Genomic DNA, 12218 nt, shown 5'->3' on the forward strand with positions numbered 1-12218 from the left:
TTTATTTTCAGGGGTAAAACCAATGACAGTATAATAAATTGAATTGAAATTGGTTGTGTCTTATCTAATACCCTCCTCTTCATCACCTCTCCAGTAGCTCTTCTGGTGTCTCATCTGTCGGCTGGTGCACGCCTAATGTTTTCTAAAAAAAAATACATAGAATTAACTGATTATTTGAACACACCGACCAATATCAGATTACACAACAGCAAACACACTATAACACCACATGAGGGTTAAAAAAAGACTTAATGGATTTAATGATAGGCAGAGTAAGGTCGTCCCACTTTCTTTCAATGCTTTGCCAATGTCCTACAGTTATATCATGGCACTCACATTCTGACTCATCTGCTGTTACAGCAACAGGAGAAAACTCGTCCTCCACCTCCTCCAGCCTCACCTGCGCCTCTTTGCCTCCATTCGTATATCCTTCAAGTCTTGCCTTAGTGAATTAGCTAGCTAGATACCAGCAGATGTCAACAATGACAAGGCCTTTAACCAGTGCACCCTCTCCCTCTCTCTCTCTTGCACTCACACAAAATGTGTGTGTGCCAAGTCGTGGGAAGTAGAGCTGCTGCTTGAATGACACACAGAAGACCCAAAATGTACTTTTTCTGACAACAAAGACTTTAATGCATAATTGAATGACAGATTTGTAGATTTTTCTTCTCTTGAGAGCCATAGCTATGAGACTGTAGCATCGGATGCCCAGGCATAACAACACCACTGCTACCAGCACTTTTAAAGGTCACCAATTAAATTATATCTCATCTATTTCATCTGCATAAAAGCTGAAGGGTAAAAGCAAGAAATTGAGGTTTTATGGGTTATGTGCCAGAATAATCAACCAGTGACTTCTTAGAGTGGGTTGTAATATTTAAGTAGTCAGGCAACCAACTCTGCAAAGTTAGTTTGCCCAGCCAAGAAACAGTCCTATTCCCTGTGTTTCCAGTACAGTGTGTAAGTGTTATTCAGTCAATTAACCATTAGAAATGGCATAATTTACCACATGACACTTAATTACAAAAGTCATACACATTCAGAAACACTCCAAGTTCATGACTTTTGTGTCATGGTGGTACCCAAACTACATCTATGGCTGCATTAAGATTAAAGAGTTGACTTAATCAAAATGCTCTGAAGAAAACAAAATCCAGCATCTGTGGCTGTCACAGGCTGTAATCAGCCAATCAGCCCGACTGAAACAATGACAGGCATCATCATCATCAGATCAGTTCAGCAGCACAGTAGGGGTGCCAACGCAGGAGGGCTCTGGTGAAGAAAAAAAAAAAAGATTCTGGTTCAAACTTTTGCACCAACACAACATCATCCAGCAAGAAGCCCAGAGTACAACCACAGACATGTAAATGTGGAGAGATGATAGAGTGCAGTGCAGGGAAGCCACGTAGCAGCTACCGGATTTGTTTCCAGGCAGTGCCCAAGAGTGTTTTGTCCTTTCGACAAGCCTTCACATTCACAGATGTGTTACTCAGACTGGAGATCCTGGATTGTAATTTCATATAGAAAATGTTGAACTATTTCTTTAAGCCAAGATAAAACTTTATCATCCATGACCCCAGCGTCCTATGACCGCTCTCAACTTTCTCCATTGTTCTTCATAGATACACCCAAACATTTGAAAGGTGGGGCAGTGTATCAGTGTATCTAAAAAATCCTCCTAAAATCAAGCTACAGTTTTCCTTATTTCAGAAGTGCCCCTGCAGCCGTTTTATAAAAACACACTGTGCATAGAATTGTGTTTCATTTTAACGTAATGTGGTCGCTTCTAATCATTAGATTAGATTAGATGAAATGAGGCTGTAATGATCCCCACGGGGCTGTCGCAGCAGCAGCAGCAGCAGGAAAAGTGCAGGATATAACTTTATCATACGTAATACTGCAGATGATGAAAAAGATCACACTTATTATGCAAAGAGACAACAAAAACAAAAAGCAGTGCAGCAAATATAGAGGGAAAGAAACAAAACAAACGGTTTGCTTGAACCTGTGTGTGGGTGTGTTTGTGCATTAAATATGCATATGTGCGCTGGTAAGATTCACACATTGATTTACAGCACATGTTCGGAAACAGTTGAGCATACAAATGTGTACGCTCTCAACACGTCATTCAGATCATGAAAGAAAAGTAGCATACACATAGAAATGTACCGGTAAATATGCAGAGGCTTGTTTTGATACAAATTCATCCATCCTCTGACAGGAATATTAATATTTACACAACAGGTAATTACTTGATGTGTGTGAAAGAGTGATTTATTGGACTGAGGACAGAAGGAGAAGAGATGGAGCTGGAGAGAGAGGAACGACAGCAGGGACCAAAGGGTCACCCTTCACCACATTCTTCAAACCACCCCCGCTCATCCAACACTGACCTTCCAGACTGATCAATGAACACCTAGTCTGGGACACACCCATCAGCGTGTCTGCGGTGTCTGGGCTGCCACAGGTTCACTTTATGTAATCTGGGAGACAGGAGAGGAAAAGTGACAGCTGCTACCCACTGGATGGTGTTGACCTCTCTCGCTCTCTCTCTCTCTCTCACACACACACACACACACACACACACACACACAAAACCACGCACGCACACACACACACACACACATGGTTAAGGGAGAGGATTTCCTTTCAGTCCAGATGCTCATTACATCGAGCTAATTGCACACTGTGCTAGGCGCACACACACATACATATACACACAGTTTCTATTTCTCTGTTTAACCTTCCATCCAAAATACAAAAAAAAAAACAACAACAAACAAAACACACAAAAAAAAAAACAACTGATTTTCTCACTTCCCTCTTGTGGTTTCATTTGACCAATTTGAGATATTGTCTCTCAAATTTCTGTCTGTACTCCTTCACAATGGACCTAAGAGAATTGTGTTCCTCTCAGCATTAAGAAAAAAAAAGAACAACTTTCATTGCAACACTGAGGTATGGGGGTCTCAGGGTCAGGGTATGGGGAGGTAGCAGGGTGACAAGGGGCTGGAGCCAATCCCAGCTGACATTGAGGCGAGAGGCAGGCTACACCCTCGCCTGTTCATCACAGGGCTGACACACAGAGACAAACAACCGTTCACGCCCACATTCACACCTATTGGCAATGTAGAGTCAGGGACACTTAAAATGCCATTTTTAATGTAATTTTAACTGCGAACGCCACAAATAAGATGACTTTGGTTTTAAATAGGGTGGAGACAGAAATTGCAGAGATGGATATCTTAAAATCTGGACAAATGACACCATGAATGCATTTGTGAGTCGGTTGAATTGCAATTGAATTGGTCTGTCTTTTAATCATGAATATTTAATATCATGAAGAAATATTTAGGATTACCTGAACCTGAAGTCAGCTATAAAATGTTTATATGTGGCCTTTCCACATGTATGGGAGATTATTGTCCATTGAGCTAGAAAAATCAAAGTGGGAATCACCATTCATTTTACCCTGCAGTATATCTTTAGCTTTATAATCTATGTTTATCTTCCTGTGTCGCTGAATGTCATATTTACATAACTATCTGCATATAAGCTCATCTGTGCAAAAACAACAGCTGCATGTCATCAAATACGACATTGATTTTAATCAAACGGCAGCACGGCTAATGATTTAACAGTTATAGAAAAAGCATCAAGGTGGCAGGAAATCCATTCAGCCTGATGAGGATACGACTATATTACCAAGGCTGAGCAAGCCTTATTGTTTTCAAATGTAATGAACATAGGGTACATCAACTTTCTACATTGCATGTCTGTGTGTCTGGACAAGCACACAAAACAGCCCAACCCAAATTACACATCAGTGGCACGGATTGACAAGCTGTTGTTACTCTGTTGCTCCTTTTCTTTCTTCACTAACTTTTATTGCATTCTGGGTAGAAATCAATTCTTGAGGAACAGGCTGTCAGCACAGACTGTACCCTGGAGAGACGGAGAGAAAGAGGTAAAGAGAGAGGGTGTGAGTGTGAAAAAGAGAGGGGTATATGAGCGTGCGTGTGTGTTACAAAGCGAGCGAATAACAAGGAGAGGGAGAAAACAAGGGGGGGGGGGGGAGAGAGATAGATAGATGCTGTGCAAAATAATGAATTAGAGACAACTGGGGAAGGGAGGGGGAAAGGTATTATATGTCAAGTGAAGGGGAAAGAGGGAGAGACAGACGAGGAGTGGGGGCGAGAAAAAAACGAAACAGCATGATGGAGATTTAGGGAAGTGAAGAAATAGCAGTTCACAGGAACAGACTTGAAGAAAACAAGAAACAAGCAATTACATAACTGATATTTGGCAGGGCAACCTTAGTGAGCATTCTTGAGGCATTGCACACTCTGACACATGCACACACTGACACACACTGACAGATACGTACACACAAACACACTCGACGCAGAGCACAGATAATCCCACATGTATGCATAAAGATCGTAGTAAATAAATACAACCAAACAGTAGTCTGCTAATATTTCCTCTCATAAATCGCCGGCTGGTTTGCATTTGCGTTATGTAAAGCAATGTCTTAGTGTGCGTACGTGTGTCTGTATATGTTATAAACAGCTGAGCTGATTGTTTTGATTGTGTCTACAGAGCCAGGATGCACTTCGGCCCTAGTGGTAATCATTGTCTGCTAGCAGACAGGACAGCTGTTTTGAAGAGAGTATTCTAAAATGTTGGTCTCCAGGCATCCTCTTGTGTTAGTAATTAACGATGATGCAATGATAAATATAAAAGGTGGGTTAAGTACATGTGGTCACTAGTGTTGAAAGTCCATTGTAAACAGACAAAACATTGAGTCAGTTTGAATTTCTGTGATGGAAATTGACTTTTTCTACCATGTTTGCGTGTATCAAAAGCTAAATCATATGAAAAAAACAAATATAAAAGCATTTATTCTTTAAGACATTTAAAGCTGCATCATTGTTGGTCATCTTGGGGAAGTAAAAGCAACCTATAAATGTAACACTGACATTTTATCCCCTTATAAAACTGTTCTGCTTGTTGTCATTTACACATCCAGAGAAGCATTCAGTCACGTCTGCAGGTTTGATATTCACCTCAGGGGATGCATGCTACTCTTTAGCTGCTAAATGCTCCAAAATTTCCACCGGCTAGTTGCTCACTTTGTCTGCGTGCTGTTTGCTGCCGAGCCAACCAAGATGTTTGCTTATTTGATTTAGCTTTTCCACATAAATCAACTGCTCCCGTAAACGGCAGATGAAAGCTGCGAGTGTGAATCAAACGACAAAGTTTGGAGGCCAGGAACAATGAGCTTAAAGATGCCATGAAGGTGATAATTATCTGTGGTTTCATCACTACGAGTGTCCCTTTTGACATTACAGATTGTAACTAGATCCTTTGTTAGTGCAAAAACAAAGTGGCAAACGCCCCCGCTCCTCGTCTGTCTGTCTCTCCCTCTTTACCCACCTACCTGCATCAATCATAATTTAAATATGGTGGTGTCACCTCAAAACCAGATATAGCATCTCTGTGTCCCTGTAGTGTTTTTGGTACATGTCATGAATCCCCTACTGTGTCCTCTCTGCAGCAGATCAGAACGTACTGTTCAGGAGTGAGACATCTAGTGGTGAGAACTAATGTTCTGACTCCTGACTCGCACACTGGCCTTGAAGCTGAAAATGCCCAGAGACAGCAATTCTGTTTTGTCTACACTTTTCTATTCATACATCCAATTACATGTCAAATTCTATAGCGCTGTGTTTTATACATGGAACACAGGACTGTGCTAAAACCAGAAGAGGACAAATAGTTGCCAAGGCAGCAACTTCTAAAATGTAAAAAGCCTGTATGTACATTGGAGCTAGAGTGCTGTACTATTTCATCCAAGAATTTGCAGACAAAGAAGTATGAACTGTAGCTACAGCCTTGAATATGTTCTCTGCCTACTGACAAGACTGAAGACCTCAGTTGGCTTTTGAAAACAGCGGAGATGTAACCTTGACAAGCCGATACAGAACTATACTTTGATGCAGAGCAGATGTCAAAATGCCAGCCTGCAAAACAAAACAGAATAAAAAATAAAATAAAATGAAGACCACAAACTGCTTCAGTTCAATTTGTGATCATTTTATCTGCTGTCTCCTTTTGCAATGTCCTTTTAAGAATCTGGAACTTCAATGTCAGTTTGCAAAGCTGCTTTAACAATGATTTGGTTTCCAAGTTTTACTTAACTCCCTGTCAAAAAAAGTCCTGTCAACATTTCTTGTAAGATGTTTTTCCCCACATCAGGTCACACGGCATATGGCAGCATCATGTAGCCACTTGGGAAACACCCTGGTCCCTTCAGTCCATTACACTCTGAACATAGACAGACAGGACCTGTCACTCAAATTAACATTTATGGGAAACTGTATCTCCACTGACCTGCGTTCATCTGGACTGTTGAAGAAATTCTTGCTGTGCTATCTCATATTTGTGCAGGTGACACATTTAAAGCTGCATATTCTTGTGTATAAAAGGGCTCAAATGTCAATGTGTAATACGAAGTGCGCTGAGATTTATATAGTCTATGAAGCATTTTACCATCAGACCATCACTGTTTGGGTTTTACAGCCCAGATCCTCGCCGGTTTGGTTCATCTCACCGCTTTAGGTGATGTTTACTGCTCCGGCAGGCATCTTTTTTGAGCAAAAAAAAAAAAAAAAGAAGCTCTGATTAACCCATTTTCACATGCCTACCCAACACCAAACCACAGAGTAATGACTAGGAGTTGGTGGAAATCAAACACATATTACTGGTTTTACATTTAGGTGGTCAGAAACCAACTTCAAATGAATTGGTGTTCCAGTGGGGAGCTAAATAGCTAAAATTATTTGTTGAAGCTATCATGGGCTGCACAGATACTAAACAGGCTCAGCCTCAGACAAGATGAAGGATGTCAAGGATTATGTGTACATAAATAAAGAAAAAAATAGTCATGTGTAAACCAATTAGGGCAAATCTGTGGGGTCTCAGTGAGTCTGATTCAGGTTAATAAGTGTATTTTTATACAAAAAGCTCGACTTCCACAGCTTTAAAGGAAGGAGAGGGGGGTGCTGGTGTGTGCAGGGGCTACTGAATACTGGTCCTAAGATGGTCTTGTAGCCTTAGGGCAGGAGAGGGAGGGATGTGTGGTAACCTACAGATGGGCGCCTTGACACAGATGGGAACACACACACACACACACACACACACACACACACACACACACACACACACACACACACACACACACACACATAAAGGGCCCAGCAGGGACATCAAAAGAGGGAGTGTGGCTTTGGCTTGTCAACAGTGAAGACTGATAGATGGAGGCATCTGTGCTGGTTGGAGAGAAGAGGAAGTTGAGAGAGGAAGAAGAGATCTTCTTTGTTATCATCATTCATTCACTGACATAATGCAAAACAATATCTAGATTTGATAGTTACGCAAGACTCATAAATGTAATAAAACTAACAGTGTAAAGATTAGGCATAACTGATCATGCAGGCTTGACTAAACTCTCATTTCCATCGTGACAGCTTTGAGACATAATATTTGTTATTCAAATGAACTTCGTCGTAGATGAGATGGGAAAACCACGTCTGTTTTCTTTCTTCACAGGCTCTTGTCAGAACTGTACAAGCTACGTATAAACATAGCTGCCCACACAACAGAGGAGGATAAGTGGAGATGAAAGGAACCAAGAGAGACCACCTCGCCTGATAATTATTCCTAATTAAGATTAATTGCCTTTTTGAGAGCTGGTAATTCCTATTGGCCCTGTGGGTGTGATTTCCCACACAAGGATGATTCAAAACAAAACAAGACCGTCAACATAGATCGCCTCAGTAGTTGGTATTGTCTCACAGTACAGTGCCTAATTTATTTCAGTACACTGGTACAGTAATCTCAGTAAGAGCTCTGAAAATATGTATTTAGCAGCCAGATACTGGAAGTGTGTTTGCACAGTGATCAGCCTAAGCTAACAACCACCAAAAATCTCTTATTTAAAGCTGCTATAATCAATATTTTTATATTAACAGTTCACATAACTACTTAAATAGAGACATCTAAAGTGACAAACCCACAGCGAATTATTACACAACTCTAATAATGGGCCATAATAATAATAATTATTATACCTTCTCTAAGGTGCCTTTTAGCGTTTTAGCTCATTGTTTTGGTTTTCTGTCTAGCAACTTCACATATTTGTTTTGGCTCAATCTCGCCGATCTCATCAACCTCATTTCCAAAAAAACTGAATTGTCACTATCAATCAAGAGAGGCCTGGATATTCTGACTCTTACTAAGTGATGCCAAAAAGTAGTTCCAAAAAACGCTGGGTCCTACATTTCCCATCGTTCAATATGATAGAGAAATTGGTCATCTCTGCTGCACAACACCCCATTTTGTAACTCTTAACTTTTCATATTACCTATTAATTTGTGGACAACCATTTTGACGCCTTCAATCTGGCATCACGAATGTTGCCATCTTAGTTTTTCTGGAGCCAGAAGTGACCACATATGGACGAGAGCTGGTGAATGACTGAAAAAACGTCCATCTGTCCGCTCACAGACTTTCTCATATTACAGCTGAACAGTACACTAAAATCTGTATCTGAAAACATTTGAGGAGGGAAACAAGCCATGCAGTAACATAATTTTGATTCATAGTTTCTGGTGTTTTGTGCTGGACAGAGTGACTGGGAATGATAAGGCAGCCTTGCCCTAAAGCATACCCTTTATCATCTATTTCACTCTAAATGGGACTACGTAGCATATCCCAGGCTTTCCCACAGTGGCTCCATTACTGGTGCCAAGAAGATGACTGACTTGTCTGGTGTACTTATCTGAATATGACACAATCAAGAAAGAAGTTATTGTGGATACCACATGTACACACTCTGTTATAAAGTATGACTATGCTCCCTGTAAATGATAACTCTTGTGCAGACAAGACTCAACTATGCAAGTGAACTCTTAGTAGGTGAAGATCATCTTCCCTTTTTTTTATACAGCGGACAGACCTCCAATCACAGATTCAATCTATTGTGTAGAGGAATGAGAGTAAAAATCCAATTTTCTTTTTGCGTATAACGGTACTAAGAGGAGATTTATTCTGTCTCACGTACAAAATAATAGTGCTGCGGGTATGCCAATGTTCCCATAGTCAGCATGAGAACATGTGCAGAGGAAGAGAACGGGAATGACCCAAAAGAATTGTGGGAGTTTCTCATGATTGTCCAGTGTTTGACGTAAGGTGTCCTCCAAATGACACATTGTGACTGGTCAGTGCCCACACACAATCTGCTGCTGAAGACCATATATTCATTGGGTCTTTTTGGGTCCTCGCTTTACTACAAAGACTTGTTGCTCTCCCTTCACCCCTCACAAACTCCTTACCTCCCCCTCCACAACCGCAGAAACACCCAGCAATTGTCCCTCACCTTCCCCGCTGAGGGAGACACAATGGTTAACCTTTAACAATACGTCCTCCCGCTCCTCCTCACATGTAGCCAAACTGAGGCAGTTATGGGGGCGTGAATGTGTGTGTGTATCTTCTCCTTATTGTCTGTGCAGCATATGGCCTTCTGACATCGCAGGCAGAAGGTCACTGAGTAAAGGAATTCGTGTCATTCTGGGAACTCTTTCTGCCTAACTTCCTCTTTAACAATCTCAGTTATAAGGCCACTCATGCTTGAAAGACGGACACACACAGGCATCCACATGCCTGCACACACACACACTGCATAGAACAGCCTTCTTAGCCTTATACAGTGTAATTACTATGCACTGCCACTATATACTTATATATATATATAACCCTTTATATTCGGTAATACTTCAGAGTCTGCTGTTTATGGTCCTCATCAACTCCACAGGGAAATATATTATCTTGAGCTGCTAAATGCTCCACGATCTACATATTGCATTCTTTGCTCCACTACATTTATTTAGCCACTTTTCAGGTTTACAACATATGGAGTAAATTATGGAGAAGCTTCTACACTGAAATGCTGCCTACATATTGCCCATAATAATCATCCTCATCCAGCTGGCATGAGGCGAGAGGCGGGTACACCCTGAACAAGTCTGTATAATAATATAACAGGCTGAAATTGCTTCTACTTTTTTACATTTGAGTATATTTCTCATGATAATATCTACTTAATTACTTCATTAAAGTTTGAGAACAGGAATATGATTGATGGAAAACACTTTTTAAGTGTCTTAACCTCTTGTCATTGCATCGTGGTTTCCGAGGAAAGGAAAACATAAAATCCCTTTAGTTCACTTTCTGTCTTCGTGATCATCAAGACTTTCAAAATAAATGCAAAGAAATATCATCTTTGATATCTTTGTCTCCCGAACTGGACAAAACAGAAACCATGATTCCCAAACAGTCTGTATTGTGGTATGTAATGAACTCTGAGCATGTGTGCACACGCACACACACACACACACACACACACACACACACACACACACAAATAGACTAGCCAGATGTTATCAGCAGCAGATATCAATGAGGAGCATCTTGTTACATCTTAACTGTGGGGAGGAAGGGAGTGATACACACTACCCCTTTGTAATACTACTACCTTGGGGGAAGGGATGAGGGGTAAAAGGTGGGGGGTGGGATGAAGATAGAAAAATGCAAATGTTTCACTAATCTCGACCCATTGTATGTCTAAGACACACAAAGTATAGTGAGGAGATGACAAAGAGGTGAATAAAATAGAGGGAAGGAGCAGACATTATGACCAGAAATAGCAGTTAAATATGATGATGGTGCTTGAGTTTGAGTAAAAGGATGTCGCTAGTCACGGTGGGGGTCGGGTTGAATTGATCAGACCCCAGGGAAAGGCTCTGATGGTGGGCCATGGTCTTTTTAGGTAGCAGCTTCTTGCCTTCGGGACTCTGGATGGTCTTCCTCATGCTGGCCCTGGCTAGTGACAGATGTCTCTCTTTGAAACAGCAGTAATTCACCACTAATCAGCAGATGATACTGTAACAGAGCAGGAGGGGGGTTACGGAGAAGTAAAGGAGAAGAAAGAACGGAGGGGGAGGGAAAGGAGTTCGGGGGTACTCATTTAGGTTCCTTGAAAATGTGTGATGCAGGACATTTTCTGCGTACTGCTCTTCTGAGTATCTGTGCACGTTGTGCCATCATAGTAAATCTAACATTGCACTCTGCTCTCTCTCTCTCCTTCCACTCCACTTCTACGGCAACCATGATGAGAATGTGTCGCTGACATTAATAGATGGTGACTATTACTAGCTGTGTGTGAGTGTGTCCCAATCATGGCAGTAAATCCATCTGTACACAGGCTGTTATTATCCAACCTGTATCTGGGTGTATTTTTTCCCCTGCTGACACCCCCCCTCCCCAAAGGTGGGTGGTGCTGTGATGGCAGCTTGCGTGCACATCTCTTGCCATGCTTGTGTGTGTGTATTTTTGGTATTTTATGTTCAAGTGTTTGTGATTATACTGTATGTGTTTGTGCATCTGTGTGTGATTTGACTTCATGTGCCCGCATGATGCGACTCTGGTGATGTAGCGTCCTCCAGGGATGCTGATCCTCAGATCATTGAGCCTGTCAATCACTGTGATTGATCAGTCTTCTGCCCCTCCCTCCCTCATTCCAATCCGATCCCCCTCACCCTCTCCTCCCAGTCCAAGCCCCTTGGTGATTAATCACTCAGTCAATCAGACAGGTAGCAGTGACATCATCCAATACTCCCCCATCCCTCCACCGCCAACTCCACTTAAAGAGACACACTGAGAATTGGTGGTCAGATAAGTGATGGCAACAGATCCGGTGCGTCCCTCAGCAGTCCCTGAAGTAATCATATTTACATTCACTTTATCGCTAAGCGAAAATGAGCTAATTTGTTTGGCATTGCAAGAATGTTTGCGTGCATTCCTCATATTGTTCATCAACAAAACTTCACTCACAGTTTTTTTAATATCCATGAAGGCAACACCCCTATGTATAGTTATATGTTTGAGGGTTCATGCAGACTACCAGGGAACATGCTCTCATACAGCAGGCTGTTTTTCTTCTTGGAGTGAACTGAGGTGCAATTTATGGTTTACATTAAAAAAATGACACCTTATATATATGCGTGGTGATGTGCACACAGTGTTTTTCTACAGAATTTAATGAATCAGAGACAGAAAACATCAGCCCATCTATTGGCTATTGGTTTGCAGATATC

General features: G+C 41.4%; 1 long non-coding RNA gene across 4 annotated transcripts in view; it reads right to left on the reverse strand.

The window, feature by feature from the left end:
* The window catches only part of LOC113747334 (uncharacterized), a 26369-nt gene continuing 14151 nt past the window's right edge, over nt 1–12218 (reverse strand). For 2 of the 4 annotated variants that reach the window (XR_003463575.1, XR_003463578.1), the window contains exon 5: nt 1–142. This is a non-coding gene — a long non-coding RNA (uncharacterized LOC113747334). Of the gene's footprint in view, nt 143–601; nt 1273–2393; nt 2484–12218 lie in introns of those variants that run through there. The other 2 variants (XR_003463577.1, XR_003463576.1) reach the window with 2 other exon arrangements.

This window comes from Larimichthys crocea, chromosome XIII (genome assembly GCF_000972845.2).
Source record: "Larimichthys crocea isolate SSNF chromosome XIII, L_crocea_2.0, whole genome shotgun sequence".
NCBI classification, from domain to species: Eukaryota; Metazoa; Chordata; class Actinopteri; family Sciaenidae; genus Larimichthys; species Larimichthys crocea.